At 43.1% G+C, this 15,221-nt stretch overlaps 1 long non-coding RNA gene across 1 annotated transcript; it reads right to left on the bottom strand.

Moving 5' to 3' along the window:
- Nucleotides 1-6,691: 6,691 nt before the first annotated feature.
- Nucleotides 6,692-9,566, bottom strand: LOC123117525 (uncharacterized). The gene is made up of 2 exons (XR_006457401.1): nucleotides 8,981-9,566; nucleotides 6,692-6,991 (listed from the first exon to the last, which is right to left on the bottom strand). It is a non-coding gene; the product is annotated as an uncharacterized lncRNA (long non-coding RNA).
- Nucleotides 9,567-15,221: the final 5,655 nt, after the last annotated feature.

Genomic DNA, 15,221 nt, shown 5'->3' with positions numbered 1-15,221 from the left:
TACTCATGTGAATGTACTTCCTCTTCATGCACAACCAGGGGGGAAGGTTGTACATCCACACAAACACAGGCCAGGTGCTATGTGTGCTTCTCTGGCTGCCAAACGGATTGACTCCATCGGTGCTCGCGCCCAGCACGATGTTCCTTGGATCCTTCCCAAATTCTGGGTATTCGAAGTTCAACGCTTGCCACTGGCTCGCATCCTTAGGGTGACTCAGCATCTTGTCTTTTTTATTTATCTTCGGATCATTTCCGTCATCTTCCCGCTTCTTCTCCTCCCTATCCGCGTGCCAACGCAGGAGCTTTGCTACCTTAGGGTCCACGAAATACCGCTGCAGACGAGGAGTGATCGGAAAGTACCACACCGATTTTCGAGGAGCTTTCTTCCTCTTCTTGTATCGAGTGACGCCGCACACCGGACATATGGTAGACTCCGCGTGCTCGTCCCGATAAATAATGCAATTGTTCATGCACACATGGTATTTCACGTGCGGTAAATCCAGAGGACACACAATTTTCTTCGCCTCCTCGAAACTGGTCGGGCACTTGTTCCCCTTGGGAAGACATTCGTGCCAGAATGACATGTTCTCGTCGAAGCATGCGTCGGTCATTTTGTGTTTTACCTTCATCTCCAGAGCCATGAGCGTTACTTTCAGGCGGGTATCCTCGGGCCTGCATCCTTCATACAATGGAGTAACCGCGTCTATCTCCAGTTGATCCAGCTTGGCTTTCTCTCGGGCGGCAGCTCTTGTGTTATCCGTCTGCTTGAGAAGCAGCTCTTGAATATGAGGGTCCTGTACCCAGCCTCCATCGTCGTCTGCTCCGTCATCTTCATCTTCATGATCATGCCCTTCGTCTTGATCTTCCTCATCATCATGTACGACATCTTCTACATGATGACTGTGTACAGCATCACCGCCGTGATCATGTCCTGGAGATTCTTCGTCTTCTCGCCCGCCCTCGCCGCGGTGGTACTTGTCTTGTTGCCCTTCCTCATTTCTTGCCCGGCCCCATGGACGACTTCATAGTCATCTTCATCACCTTGCCACCGATAGCCATCCATGAAACCACGTAAGAGCAGGTGGTCCCGCACCTGCCCGGAATCCGGGTCCGCAATAAGGCTCTTCAGCTTGCATCTTCGACACGAACATCTTATCTCCGTCTCGTTCTTTTGAAGCATCTCGGCCTTCGCGGAGCTCAAAAACCTATTCACGATGCCTTCGGTCATCGTGCGGACCATGGTCGCCTGCGGGGTAGAGCAAAACGATATTTTAGAACCAAGAAAAAATTTGGCATGACCTTCCCTAAAAATAGGACCAAAAAGAATGCATAGTGCCAAAATTCTCGCCGAAACATAAATGAATCAACATTCCGGCAAAATATTGGCAACTATCGTATTTCAAATACCGGTACCTACAAACACAAACATATATGCAACACCACAAACACAAGCAACACCACAAACATACATAGATCTAGCTAGGCAACAAAAAGTGCATGTGCACGTTGTTGGAGCGAGCTAGGGAGAAAAAAAGTAGATCTACATCATGAAGATAGCTTTCCCCTTACTTACCTATCAAAAAAAGGTAATTTCACCACTTAATTTTGATGAATCTATGGTGGAAATGAGGTGAGGAGGAGGAGGCAGCCGAAAGCTTGGATAAGGAGGTGGAGGGAATGAAGTGGGGAAAGTGAGTGGGTAGGTGTGGGGCTGTCCAAATATCTTGTTGGGGTCCCAGGTTACTAATGGCGCACCTACTGGTGGTGCGCCATTAGTAGTGTTGCAGAAAAGTAAAATATATATATAAATATATATATATATATATATATATTAATGGCACATCTGGTCACAGTGCGCCATTACTAGTCTAAACTAGTAATGGCGCACCTGGCCTGTGTGCACCATTACTAGTTTTGCAAAAAAAAAGAATAAAAAAACAACAGTAATGGCGCACGATCTGCCTCGTGCGCCATTACTAGTTAGAACTAGTAATGGCGCACTTCGACCGGATGCGCCATTAGAGTGTATGGAAAAATGGAAAAAAATTCAATACTAGTGGCGCACCGTGTGCCTGGTGCGCCATTAGTGTCTTCCACACTAATGGCGCACCTCCAACCGGTGCGCCATTAGTATATAGTAGTGGTGCACTACTTACCTGGTGCGCCATTAGTATCAATCCTATCTATATCCCTTTTCCTAGTAGTGCTTCGCCACCCGCTGGGCCAGCGTCTCCATGTCCCTGCAAAGATGAAAACGATTTAAGAGAGGCGGCGTAGTCTGAAAGGACGGAGGTGACGTGGGGCAAGATACTTACTCATCGTCCACCTCCTCTTCTGCTGCCTTCCTCTTCCTCCTAGGCTGAGGGACCCATAATCGAAGACGACCTCCATGGCGATGTCTGCGGGAGGAGGGGAAGGAGATGGAGTCTGGCAACGCTTGGACCCGAATGAAGAAGAGGCGGTCGTTTTCTTCTTCGCCACCACGGCCTTCTTCTTCGCTACCGCCGCCTTCGTGACACGCCCGGACTCCCTTTGGACCTCTTGCCGCTGCTCAGTCCTGCCAGACCGGATTGGCTCACCAAAGCTGGCCCGACATAGGACACGCCTTCTTTTCATCACCGGATGGTTGTTAGCCTCGGCCGACTGCTCGACCACATCTTCACCAGGGGGCCTCGGTGTTGACGCCGCTGGCCTCCCCGACAGACATCGCCCACTGGGCGAGCTCCCTCTCCTTCACGGCCATGTTGGCCTCATCCTCCATGCCGCCGGTGCTGCCGGCCGCCCTGGCAAGCTCCGTCTCCGCCACCCTGGCGGCGATGTATTCCAGCTCCTCCTTGGTGGTGTCTTGGATGAGAAGCGGCTCGTCGTGGTCAAGATCCTCCAACAAAGTGTCGAAGAACTCCTGCACTTTATGTGTCGGGGGCTCGACCCAGGCCAGGTTGAGGCCGTGCGCGTTGAAGACCGGCATCATGGCGAGGATGTTGGACCGGCGAGAGTTGTTGCTTAGTGGGACCACTCCCGCCAGCAACCCGAACAAGGGCCCGTTGAGGGCCTTGCCGAACTTCCCGGCACTGCCGGTCCTCTCCACCCTGCCGTTGCTGAACACGTCAAGCTGAAAAAGCCTTTGACAGAAGTGGGTGTGCCCCATCACCGTGAAGTTATGCTTCAGGCCAGGGCGGATCCTCATGATGTCTGCCGCATTCCTGAAGTCCCAGGCCGGCCTCCCCTTGTTGTGTAGTGGGGCGATTCAGCGATGGATGAAGTCCGCTCCAATCATCTCGAGGGTGAGCCCGGCCTTGTTGAGGCGATGAATCCTGGTGGTGGTGATCAAAAGCTTCTTATCATCGGTGTCGAGGTCGCTCCAGTCTGCGCCACGGGTCGGCGGGCTCTGCAAACACCCCGACAGAACTCCGTCGGGTTCTCCTCCATGATCCAGCACCACCGGCCCCGCCACTCCTCCCACCTCTCCTTCTGGGCACCCTCCGGATACGTGCCTTTCTCCTGGGCCCTCGGGATCCAGGCGATGATCCTAGAGAGGGCTGATGTCTACTACACAACCTTCTTCTTGTAGACGTTGTTGGGCCTCCAAGTGCAGAGGTTTGTAGGACAGTAGCAAATTTCCCTCAAGTGGATGACCTAAGGTTTATCAATCCGTGGGAGGCGTAGGATGAAGATGGTCTCTCTCAAGCAACCCTGCAATCAAATAACAAAGAGTCTCTTGTGTCCCCAACACACCCAATACAATGGTAGATTGTATAGGTGCACTAGTTCAGCGAAGAGATGGTGATACAAGTGCAATATGGATGGTAGATAAAGGTATTTGTAATACGAATCTATAAGAACAGCAAGGTAACTAATCGTAAAAGTGAGCGTAAATGGTAATGCAATGGTAGGAAACAAGGCCTAAGGTTCATACTTTCACTAGTGCAAGTTCTCTCAACAATAATAACATAATTGGATCACATAACAATCCCTCAACATGCAATAAAGAGTCACTCCAAAGCAACTAATAGAGGAGAAAAAACAAAGAGATTATGGTAGGGTACGAAACCACCTCAAAGTTATTCTTTCGGATCAATCTATTCAAGAGTTCGTACTAGAATAACACCTTAAGACACAAATCAACCAAAACCATAATGTCACCTAGATACTCCATTGTCACCTCAAGTATCCGTGGGCATGATTATACAATATGCATCACACAATCTCAGATTCATCTATTCAACCAACACAAAGTACTTCAAAGAGTGCCCTAAAGTTTCTACCAGAGAGTCAAGACGAAAACGTGTGCCGACCCTTATGCATAGGTTCATGGGCGGAACCCGCAAGTTGATCACCAAAACATACATCAAGTAAATCACGTGAATATCCCATTGTCACCACAAATAATCATGGCAAGACATACATCAAGTGTTCTCAATTCATTAAAGACTCAATCCGATAAGATAACTTCAAAGGGAAAACTCAATCCATTACAAGAGAGTAGAGGGGGGAGAAACATCATAAGATCCAACTATAATAGCAAAGCTCGCGGTACATCAAGATCATGCCATAGAGGGGACACGAGAGAGAACACGAGAAAGATAGATCAAAAACATAGCTACTGGTACATACCCTCAGCCCCGAGGGTGAACTACTCCCTCCTCGTCATGGAGATCGTCGGGATGATGATGAAGATGGCCACCGGTGAGGGATCCCCCCCTACAGCAGGGTGCCGGAACAGGGTCCCGGTTGACTTTTGGTGGCTACAAAGGCTTGTGGCGGCGGCACTCCCGATCTATCTTTGTTTTTAATGTTTTTGGGGTATATGGGATTATATAGGTGAAAGAAGTCGGTCAGGGGGTGCTCGAGGGGCCCAGGAGACAGGGGCGCGCCCAGGGGAGGTGGGCGCGCCCTCCTATCTCCTGGCTTCCTCGAACCTTCCCTAGCTTGAACTCCAAGTCTCCCGGTTCATATCCTTTCCAAAAATCACACTCCCGAAGGTTTCATTCCGTTTGGACTCTGTTTGATATTCCTTTTCTTTGAAATACGGAAACAGGCAATAAAACAGCAATATGGGTTGGGCCTCAGGTTAGTAGGTTAGTCCCGAAAGTAATATAAAAGTGTATAATAAAGCTCATAATCATTCAAAACAGATAATAAAATAGCATGAATGCTTCATAAATTATAGTTACGTTGGAGACGTATCAGTGTCCCCAAGCTTAATTCCTGCTCGTTCTTGAGTAGGTAAATGATAAAGAAAGAATTTATGAAGTGTGAATGCTACACTACTACAGGAATTAGCTTTGGTAACACATCCCGGTAACACAAGAAAACATGTGTTACTAGATGAAGTCCCGGTCAGACAAAATTTGCGTCCACACCTAAGTTGTAACACATTCTATGGGAAGTGTTACGATGTTGTAACACATATTCCACATACGTTGAATGTGTTACAGTACTGTAACACATTATTAAACCGGTTCAGAGAGTGTTACAAGATTGTAACACATATATGATATGCAACGTTGTGTTACAAGTTTGTAACACATAGGTGATCTACGTAGGTAAATGTTACACATGTAATAATATTGGATTGAATTTTTCTTTCTTGTCATGAGAAGATTTGTTGCAAGATGCATGCGATCAATTCTTAGGTCGATCCCATCGTAGCACGTGGCCTCTGAGGTAATAGTTATGGGCTTGTGCCCTTCACATGTTAGCTACGTATAGAAGTTTAGAGGATGCGTGTTTGATTACTGGCGGGATATGTTAGGATAAAACAATTGGCGTAGCCCACCTACCAAAGCCCACAGAAGGCAGGACTCAAACTATAGCAGCTGACCTTTTCATGTAAGTTCTTCTAAAAAAGATATTTTCCTGTACAAAATTCTAAAAAAGATTATTTCCCTTTACCTGGGTGCGTATGAACCTATTTTCTAAGACTGGATGAGAGTGCAAACTCAAAGTTTTGTGCTTTGTACTGTGCGTGTGTTCGTAATCTTGTAAATATTTTTTCTCTTATCTTAATATAAAAGATGTGCAGCTCTTTTGGGTATTCGGAAAAAAATGTTTTCTGCTTCCAAAATTTGTTAAAATTAGAAGGTGTGCTAGCTACTTTTAAGTAATTTTGCACTTAATTAATTTAATATGCTTTGAAGATTTATTGATCCATATTTTTATTATAAAGTATAAAAGTATGTTTACGTGTTGTATTTGGGAAGCGGTTTTCGATCAAAGGTATACTGTATGTTGACATGTTATATCTGTGACTTTTTTTATTAGTTGGATCACCCTGATTTAGAATTCGTGCTAATTCGTCGAGATAGGGAAACATATTCAATAGATACTATTTCGTGTAATTGGAATGATGAAAACCTAAATTTGAATGCATTTTGATAGCTGGGTTCAAAGAGCAAAAATCATGAGAAAGCTGAGTGTCGTCGGCAGAACATTGAACTTTCTATTTGGTACAGAATCCGCCTTCACCCTTCGGAGAAAAAGACTTCAATCAACATTGAACTTTCATCTTGCACATGAGAGTCTAAACATCTAATCCAAACATCAGCAAGAGAAGTATATGTAGAGAAACTAAAACATATATACTGCTTCATGATAGATTCAGACTTTTAGAAAAATGGCAACATGTGATCGCAAAACAGGATTTTTGAACACTGCAAGAGTATGCCAATTCTGAACTGTTAACCAAAGTATACAAAATAAAGTTCCAAACAAGATGTGTATATCTCAATTCTGAACTGTTGTTGACCAAAGTACAAAATGATGTTCCAAACAAGCACGTGGTGTCGTAGCTGACCGAATTACAAGCATGAATATAAGAGTATACTAAGTTTTGACCAAGACATGGTCTCACACAGCAGTATATCACCAAGCAAGTTGGTCAAGTAGTCAGCAGAAAGCCAGCAAGCAGAAAAGAGTAGGTTGTTTTGTACCAACACAAAGCACACAGCCGACCAACCCCTCCATGCCTCCATGTAGCATGCAGTCTGAACCTGTAGCATGCAGCCAAAATAATTCAAAACACGAACAAGAAAATAGAAGAGACATTTTGTGCTACTTTTATCACTAAATTTCATATCTGATATGAAAGTGTCAACTCAACATAAAAGAAAGAATGCACAAAACATAATTGAAGAATAGAAAGATTGAACAACAAATTATACTAGAGGTAAAAACACATCTTGCAAATTGAATATGGAAACACAAGAACATATTGCTACTAACCTAAACTATTCTTCGTTGCTCGAAGCATTATTAGCATCCACTATTGTCCCCTCAACGTCTCTTCTAACCCAATGTTGTTCATTGTTCTTTCTTTTCAAACTCTCTCTAAGCTGTGAAACATGGAATGGCTCATTTTCTGTCTGCGCTTCCCATTCCAAGTTGCCTAAGTCATATACATCTCTAGGCTTTGGCAACTTCATTACCACAGACCAACCTGAATTCAATTCATCTTCCACATAGAACACTTGATTCGCCTGGTTAGGGAAAATAAAAGGCTCATGCTCAATCTGTTCTCCTTTGTGTATTAGATGTGAGAAGTTGACAAGTGTGTAACCGTACTTGTCTTTTTTCATTCCTGTTCCTGAGAACACATTAACCCATTCACATTTAAACAACACCACTGAAAACTGTCCAGAGTAGTTTAGCTCGACAATATCAATTACCCTCCCGTAGTACGTCACATCACGTAAAACAGGATTGGCATCATGTGCTGAATCATAACTAGAAGTTTTTGCAGTTACCATGACTCCACTATTTTGTGTCTCTTTATCCAAGCGTTTAGGCCTAAAATGGTAGCCTCGGGAGTTGAAAGCGCAATATCTTTTGGCTGCATTAACTGGGCCCAGGGCGAGCAATCTAATATCCTTTTCCACAAAGGTACATCTGCTTCTCTCAACAAGTCATAAAAGGCTTGGGTTTCAGGATCTGGCCCGTGTTGTGGAGGGTTTGGGTCATCAAAGTCGTTCACTTGAGACCCATTATCTATGTTCACGAAAATATCATGGACTAGCCGGCGCATATTAGAGTTTATGCCTTCCTGTTTTGACCTTTTTCATTTGTTAGAGGAGATGTATCCTGCAGTTTCACCATGACAACCCCAAACAGTGTATCCAAGTAGCATTCCATCACACACCAAATGATCATATACGGTGTCCCGCTTCAACAAGTTCCTATTGACACATTTGACGCATGGACAATGGATCTTGGCATCTGAACTTTTTCCAGTGTATGCAAAAGCAAGAAAACCATCTACGCCAGCCAAATAGTCTGCACTTGGTCTAGGAGAACACAATAACTTTTTAATAGTTGTTAGATCCATCGCCTCTGTGTTAAAGTAGCAAATATCATTAGTGAATTTATTATAATGCTAAAACAGTTGAAATTGTATTCAACCGTCGTTACTTTCCAACAGCGAGTTTATAATACTGAGCTAAGCCAAAGTGGACATCATATTCTACAGTATGCGTTGTGACTACGCTCCAAATGCAAGATTTCACTTGCAGCTCTAAAAGCACAACAAGGCAAATGGAAGGCACCTTTGATTGACAACCCAGGTAAACTGAGCTTACTCACTGCTGAACATTCAGAGTGAGTGCTGTCAACTTATCTTTTCTGCTCAAGTAATGTGCTGGATAATTCAAACCTCATATGATTTTCTTGCTGGTGCAGAGTACAAGGATGAAACCTTACAACTACGCCTTTGACAGCTCAAGTAATGTGTCAGCTTAATTTTTCACAAGTTATGGAAAACAAGTTTTGTTCGAATTATGTATATTGATTTATTGTTTGACACGATTGACACTTTGTGAAGTTTTAAACTGACTCAACGCATCTGACGACAGCAATGAAATTCTGGACATTATGATCTAGCAATATACCCAGTACTACTATGTAATGAAATGAGTCGTGTGTTACTTTAAAGAAAAAATTGAAAAAGAGGCACAACAGCGAGAGTTCTGAAGCTCTAGCTCTCAAACCTCAGCTGGCTCGATCTGACGACGTGGAGAAACAGCGGCGCCCGCTACCAGATTGTGGAGAACCAGCGTCCAAGTAATGGTCGGCGGAGGCGAAATCCTGTTCTTCCGCCGTCTCCCAGTCTCCCATCCGTGGACTCCGGCGGCAGCTCCTGCGGACGGTGGACGAGTGGATTCGAGCGGCTATAGGAGGCGGCGTGGGCTGTGGACTAGAGCGGCCGGTGGAGGTATGGAATCGAGCGGATGCAACGCTGGGTGTGTACTCGAGCGGCGGCGGCACGGCCTCCCTGTGGCCACGATGCGGCCAGCGGCCAGCGCTCGGGTCGCGCGGCGGCGGAATAGGGGATCGAGGTAAGAGATGAGGAACGAATCAATAAAGGGTTTTCTTTGGTGGTGTTTTCATTTTGGGAAATTATTATACAACTCGACCGGCTGATTGAAGCTTGGTGTCGGTCGTGCAGGGAGCCGTCCAACTCTAATCGTGTGTGCGTGTGCCCACCTCCCAAAGTGTGTTGCCACATCTATTTTCTCTACAAGTTTGTTATATCCCGTACGTGTCAAAAAGAGATTTTTTATCCGTATACACACAGTACAGATGTAAGCGTTCATATACACGCGCATACACTCATCCTATGAACATACACACTCACATCCTATCCCTATGAGCACCTCCGAAAGACTGAGCCGGCATATCATCTTGAAATTTAGGAAGTCACCGTACGCACATAGTCGTCGACGGGAACGTCTCCTCCCACTGAATGCGCATCGCTGAAAATCCTGAAAGTCCCTCTAATCATCCAACCACAGATTGGTTCATATAGCAGTTGTCTTTTATCATGTATGTGCGCGTTCTTGTATTGGCGTGCGGCTCATATACATGCCAATCGCACATAATTAATCGGTTGGGACCAAATTGTATTACAAGCAAGTACATTTATTTTAGTATAAGTTGACTAAAAAATGGATTTGGGTCGATCGAATTTCATGGAAAGGATGTGTGGCGAAGCACGAGGTAGTCGACTGTGGCACCAAGGCAAGTTATAGCAAGCCATGGAGACACCGACAAGACCTTGGCCAGGAACAAGTGTAGCGAGCGGCAGCCGGCGAAGGCAAGTCTGAAACTTGACAGTTCTGATGAAAGGGGGTGCAGGCCCGCTGGAAAAAATCTAGTGGTTCCCTGGTTTAAAGGGATGACCGGGGATGGTGGTGAGGGGAGGCCAGGACTACGAGGCTGGCGTGGGAGCACCACGGGCGACAGAGGCTAGCGATTCATCCAAGGGTCTATGGCGCGGTTTAGTGAAGAAGATGAACAACAAAGATAGGATGTTGTACAATGCCATCTGGGCGTTGATTTTGCATTAGACGACTCAAAAAGTGAATGAACTGATCCAAAAACACCTTGTAGTGGAAAGATCTCTAACCTATCCTTTATAGAAAAATTGATCAAAATAGAACAGTTAGCATGACGACTTCCTGACTGTCTACTACAGCAAGTTTTGCCTCGCTCCGGCGAGGGAGGGGCGATGACAGCGGCGCACCTTCGTCTCGCTTCAGTGCTTATAAGCGTCTCAGTGCCTTATTTCTATTCCATCAATTAAATTACAAACACAACATGGTAAATATAAAGCAATCATCGGTTGGGAAGTTCCTTGCTCTCTCACTGTCGGAGTCCCTTGGGAGCACATGTACTTCACATGTCTTCTCATATTGCAGCAGGCGCAGGGGCTTCCCCACTCAATCAACCTCTCTCTACGGTTAGTGACAGATCATCAATCAATTCCTCACACGTACATGAATCTCTTTTTCCCGGCCAGGTCGTGGGACTCCACAGGCGGCATGGGCACGCAACATCCATGTCATTACGCGTCAATCGAGGCGCACCACCAGTCCATCATCTCGGAGTCACCGGACTTGGAGGTGGCAGTATGAATGAAGGTAAGTAATTGTTTTTTTACAATGTTTGCTATACAAATTCACAAAATTATATTGTTATATTCATTTCATAAAGAAATTACTATTTATAACTATATATTATTTCCTTCTCAGTAATGAAATAAATACAAAATATGCTCCATTGTTTTTCATTTTTAACATTTCTCGAATTATTTATAGATCTAATATATTTTTTTCTCCAAACAAAATATTTCATCAAACAATCTCTGGATTATTCCCGCAAAAAATTCCACCAGATCTCGATTTCCCTCCTCCACTTCTCGATGGACAATAAGTTCCCTCCAGAACTCCTTATTTAGTCCCGCTTAATTTTCCATCCGGTTAACTAATGAAGCGCTAAATAAATTAGATCGCTAATCCCATCTGCATCATTCGCGCCGCCCTCGAAGCCTCACCTCGGCGGCCTCCGTCGCCGCCCCTCCAACCCCGCTACATCCTCATCCAACGCCACCTGTCAGCATCCACCCACGCGCCTGCCCGTCCGTCAACGCCCGATTGAAACCATCGCTGCCCAGATATGCCTCAGTGTGGTTTGCATCGTTGCGGCAACAACATTGTCGACCCTCAACTCCGGAACTAAATCCCGAAGGGCTACACCATTCTCCCGGCTGGTATCGATCTAAACTCCCAGTTCGTTGCTTTCTCCCTTCTATGCGTGACTAATTCTCTTTCCTCCTCCCTTTGTTTTCCTCCCTGAATCTGGTATTAGGATTGTGCGTACCAGGCAGTAAATCAACCAGTGGTTAATTTAGGATAAGAATGGAGGATGGGCTGTAATCATTAGTCACTGTGTTAAACTAACATACGGCTTATAGTCTGGTTTTTGTGCACTTCAGAAGTAGTACCATGTTCTCTGAATATACATGAGATGTTGGCTGCTTTCCCCCCTCTTTGCAGTTTAAGGTTTCAGTCTTTAACCCCTGATTTTGGAGGCTATAACACCCTGATTAGTACTGATATATGCAGTAGTTATACAAAACTGGGCCCCCCAGATCTTGTACTCCGAAATTCATAGTATATCTTGTACAGTACTGTCATAGTATATCTTGTATAGTACTCTGAAATGCATAGTACTCAGAGTAGTACTCAGAGCAGTAGTTAGACAAAAATTGGGACCAAAAATCTTGTAGTCTGAACTCTGATTATTACTGATATATGCAGTACTTAGATTGGGGCCAAAGATCTTGTACTCTGAACTCTGATTATTACTGATATATGCAGTACTTAGATTGGGGCCAAAGATCTTGTACTCTGAACTCTGATTAGTACTGATTTTTAAAATTTATGTACCCTGAAATTCATAGTACATCTTGTACAGTCAGTATTCAGTTTATACCCTTGATTTAGGAAGTTAGTATGTTGCATTCATGTAATTATTTTACTGAAACTTGTTTAATTTCTGTTGTAGGAAAATTTCCAAACCGTAGGTAGTGGCGAATCTCATCCAGAAGTACTACATAATAATAAAAGAAAGGTATTGTCAATATATTCGACATGTGCTAGTTCGTTTTCAGCTCTCTTTATAAATATTTCATTTTGCTGAGAGTTCATGCCAATGGACCCGATGCAGAATACGTAGTGATCAAACCCAGAGATACAACAATGGTAAATTTGTTTATTTATCACTACACTCTGTAAGTGTCTAATAACGAATGCCTATTCATGTAAAATGCAGAATAACCACATCGACATGGCACGCACGAAGATAATCAAACATGTTAGAATCTTGTTGTTACTCATGCTCTAAAGGATACACTACAACTTATTAATCTCTTTACATTGTTGTATAGAAGCATCATCTTGAAGATGGGGGCTGCAATAAATTGTCATATCAAGCACCATCATCACCAGCCCATCCTGTTTTCGATCCTGTTTTTGATGGAGAGGTAATGGTTATCTCTTGAGAAATCTGCTTCCTAGGAAGTAACCGAAAACATTTTCCATATGAATTATTGATGGCGTGATTTGTGATTCACGCACATTTAGTTAAAATATCAGGTTGTACTTGCGATTTGTCATTCAAGTGCAATCCAATATTCATACTACTGACTCATATTTGTTTGTATAATGTTGAATGAATGAGTTTCTGCATTTTAAGTTTGATTTGCATGGAATGGACTCTCCTGAGGTTATAAAATGATATTGCCACATGTAATATTTGATGAATAAAATGTGGTGTGAACTTTGCATTGCAAAATCACAAGGATAAATCATTTTTCTGCTTATATTTATCTGTAGACGAGAAAGAGCAGGGAGAATATGGATGGAAATTTGCCTAGAGTACACAAACAAAGCACTCAAGACAAGTCTGTAGTCCATGTGCCCTCTAAGCAGAAACGTAGTCCTTCCATGCAGGTAACAAAAATAGTGTGTTAATACTAGATTCGTGTTCACAAAATTGGTTTTTATTACTATATATTATCATTTGAACCTCATTTCCGGTTGGCACAAAAGTGATTCTGAAGTCTTCAGTATATCCAAACAAAAGGCATGTAGCACATGCTAGCATTTTGGGTTGCAATTAAAAAAATGGTTGGTGGTGTTGAGCTAGGTCGGCAGTTCATAGAAGTGCAAGTTGATCACCTATTGAGGAATGTGAGGTCTTGGTAAGGGAAAGGGAAAATTGTAGGACAATTGGCGATGCTTTCACCTCTGGATTAACAATTGCATGGCCTTCATCATGTATAAGTCAATATTTAACTTCTTGGGTTTTGTTAAATTAACTTCACGATATACTTAATGTAGTCGTAATTGATTTTTTTTCTTGCAGATTGAGAGGTTCAGTGGTTGAGTTGATTCAGATGCTTTTGCTTATGAGGAATTGAGATGCAAATATGACATATTGATGCAAGAAAGATCCGAGGGGCACATTCTAGTGACCATGAAAAGGGGTGTCACATGGGTTCAATGATAGGAAATCTTTCGCATACTATAGTTTACATTTGTGGGTTGAGAAATGTATTTTTTTCCCTAAAATATGGATCTTCTATATGTTTATTGTTACAAATGCTATGGAATGGCATGGACCATATTGATATTTTATACCCTCGTACATATACGCAAGCTTTATGTCCATGGTCTTTTTATATAGTATACACTGTGTGCCATATGCTTATCGCTTTTCACTGGGGAAGTATAAAAAAATGTACTGATACAATATTTCATAAAACATGGTTGCATAGCGCATTGGACAAATTATGTCGTGTTACTATAGTTAGGAAAAGGTGTTACTAGGTTGGCTACCAATCACCACTAGAGATGTTACAATATATACAAAAATTGTGTTACTATTGCGTTGCTACTTGTGTTGCAATTTTGTTAAACCATGTTACTAGCCATGTTGCTACGCAAGGAAAAACATGTTACAATGTGTGTGCCTATAGTTCTAAAAGAGTGTTACCAGGCCTTCGGTAACACATATGGCTTGTGTTGCAACCATTCAATAGTAACACCTTTATATACATATAGGAACAACTCTTATGTGCTACAATAGACATCGCCTAGTAACATAGCCTACAGGAACACATACAAAAGTGTGTTACTGTGTGCTTTAGTAACACAATATCTAAGCTGTAGTACCACATCAACGTGTTACAAGAGATCAATCCTGTAGTAGTGCTAGAAGGTGCACAAGTTTGATCAATGATAATTTCAATCACCTTTTCTAGCATGATTATATGTCATAACAGTAGTTCATCTCATAAAACTTCTCACGATCAAGTAACAAACTATTCACATGTTAAAGCATAGACCATAAACTATGTTCTCAGTCATCAAACAATTGCAATTCATCTTATTTTCAGGAAGGGTCTATGTCAGAGCTTTGATTTAGCAAACTTCACATACTCAACTATCATATAGTCTTCTACAATTGCTAACACTCACGCAATACTTGTGGTTATGGAGTTTTAATCGAACACTAAGAAAGATAGGGTCTTATAGTGTTGCCTCCCAAACGTATTCACCTTTGGGTGATGTCAACAATAATAGTTCATGCTAACTTACATCCAGTTGGATATATATATATCAGGATCACCCCAACACGAGGTGCTTGCCAAAGGATAAAATAAAAAGGGAAAGGTGAAGATAAGCTTGACTCTTGCATAAAGTAAAAGACATAAAGTAAAAGATAGGCCCTTCGCAGAGGGAAGCAGAGATTTGCAGAGGTGACAGAGCTCGATTTTGAAATAGAGATAAATAATTTTGAGAGGTATGATCTCATTGTCAACATAACAACCAAGATTTCCCAATATCTTCCATACTACATACATTATAGGCGGTTCCCAAACAA

Source organism: Triticum aestivum, chromosome 5B (assembly GCF_018294505.1).
Source record: "Triticum aestivum cultivar Chinese Spring chromosome 5B, IWGSC CS RefSeq v2.1, whole genome shotgun sequence".
NCBI lineage: Eukaryota > Viridiplantae > Streptophyta > Magnoliopsida > Poales > Poaceae > Triticum > Triticum aestivum.
This window is presented reverse-complemented; position numbering and strand designations above follow the sequence as displayed.